Raw genomic sequence first — 2,445 nt, 5'->3', positions numbered from 1 at the left:
GATCCATGTGACAAATCTGGCCACAACCTATTTTTGTATGGCTTACAAGCTAAGGATTTTGATACTTTTTAATGATTTTTTAAAACATCAAAAGAAGAATCCTTTATGACACATGAATATTCTATTAAATTCAAATTTATGTATGTATTGTCTATAGTTACAACAGGAGTTGGATAATTGCAAGAGAGGTCATATGGTCTGCAAGGCAGCAACACTGACCCCTGGACTACAGGAATCAAAGTGACATAAATCCCTCCCCGACCCCCACATGGGTAGCTCTTTCTCAGGATAAATAAGCCTGAAGTCTGTGGGCTCTAAAAATGTATATGCAATAAGAAAACTTCAGGGTTATGGTTTTGATATGCAATTAGTAGTTTTGAACTAATTAGGAAAACTTATTTGTAACCTATAGTAAATGAAAAACAAATGAATAGAATAAATCCTTAAGAAGTCCTAGTATTCTTGTTTTGTTCAATGATGATAACACAGTAAAGAAAATCGTGAGTATATTAATTTTTTGATTAACATGCAATAGAAACCGACTCTCTATATTAAAAAAAAAAAAAAAAAAACATATAATAGGACCGAAACCCTGGAAAGGAGGGGTTAGTTAGAAGGAGGATACTAGATAGTTTCCGAATCAAGGGAAAAGCTAGGTTCTCAGTGGGCCTGCTCTAGGGCACTGCCATGAGAAGATTTCAGGGGCCTTGCATTTCAGTTCCAACCCTCAACTCCTGGTGCGCTTCCTTCCCTTGCTTCGCAGTGGTTATTCAGCTTTCCTTTTGATCTATAAAATCCCCAGGAGCTTTCCAATCATTCTCCCCTTTTGTTTAAGTCAGCCAAAGTCCATTTTCTCTGCTCTGAAATCCATGTAACCTTAACTAATATGATGAATAGTCCAGGCCTGACCTAACGTGACTTTGGAAATATGACCCCATGCCTTGTAGGATAACATCAGTTGGAATCACCAGGGAAAAATGAATTGATTACCTTTCCTATTCCCTTGGAATCCCTACTAGAAATGCACTGGGAAGAGTCGCCATTGTTTAATCCTCCAGGAATTTGCCTTGCTGAGGAGCTAATTTGTTACTCATGACTGTTTCCCTGAGACTTCGTTGAATCCCTGGAGGCAGAGAGAGCTAAATTCCTCAACTGTCTTCACCCTCTGCATCTCTCTTTACTTCCAATCCTGTCCAGAAAGGCGTTAGCATCTCTCTGAGCCTTCTTTTCCCTGAAGTGTAATAGTCTGTGTCATCTGCGTGGACATGCATATGCAGTGTATTTGCATATATGTTATCAAAGTGGAAGGAGAAGTATAGGGTAGAGTCAGAGGAGGAGTGGTCAGATTTCAAATCATTGAAGTATGGGTTATAAAGAAAGGGTCACAAACACAAGCCTGATTAGTTCTACTTCAGACTGCTCACTGATTCATCAGAAAATTGATCCTTCTGAACCAAACTCTCTTCTCTCAATAGTTAAAAGCAGCTTTTGTTTGTGCTTTCATAGGTGTGGCAGTGTGGGTTAATGCACCAGACTTCAAAGCCATTTGAACTGCAAGTCCTGTAGTTCAAGCTCACCAGATGCTCCTTGGAAAGCCTATACAGAGTTTCTATGGGTCGGAACCGGCTCAACAGCACTTAACAACAACCACAACATGCTTGATTAATGTAGTTTAGCTCAAGATAAGTTTCTTCCCAAGACAACGAGATAAGTTGTTGGTGTTAGGTGCAGTTGATTTGGTTCCAACTCCTAGCAACCTTGTATAGGTTTTTCGAGGAGCAACTAGTGGGTTTGAACTGCCGGACCTTGTGGTTCACAGTCCAGTGTGCATCCTACGGTGCCACACCAGGAGTCCAAATGCAGATATAGCATAATCATATTTTAAGGAATTAGCCTACATACTGATTTCAAGTCTGCTTTCCCTCCATTCAAGCAAAAGCCACATGGATTTAAGGAAGACATGTTGCAGAGTGAAGTGTAAGAAGTCTGTAAGTGTTTCTGACTTGTTTCTAATGACTGATTGTTGTTGTTAAGTGCCGTCAAGTTGGTTTTGACTCATAGTGACCCTATAGGATTTCTGAGGAGCAGCTGGTGGGTTTGAACCACCAACCTTGTGGTTAGCAGAGACCAGGGCTGATCCTACAGCACCACACCTGTCCATTGGTATAGAGGTCTGTGGTCACAGATGAAGTTTGTTTGGCCCTACAGAACTCCTTTAAAGTATGATTTTGGTCACATAGGGCTCAGCCGTCCAGTTTACCAGAGTTCTCACTACTTTCTATTGTCTGTCACAATGGGCTGCCTACCTCTCTGTCCTCTGTATGCTCTGGAATTTGTGACCCAAGCCTAAATCCATTAGGGAATATTATGTTAGATGCTTTGTTGTTGTTGTTGTTAAGTGCCGTCGAGTCAGTTCCGACCCATAGCGACCCTGTACAGGGTTTC

The sequence above is a fragment of the Chrysochloris asiatica genome, unplaced genomic scaffold (genome assembly GCF_000296735.1).
Source record: "Chrysochloris asiatica unplaced genomic scaffold, ChrAsi1.0 scaffold00127, whole genome shotgun sequence".
NCBI lineage: Eukaryota > Metazoa > Chordata > Mammalia > Afrosoricida > Chrysochloridae > Chrysochloris > Chrysochloris asiatica.
This window is presented reverse-complemented; position numbering follows the sequence as displayed.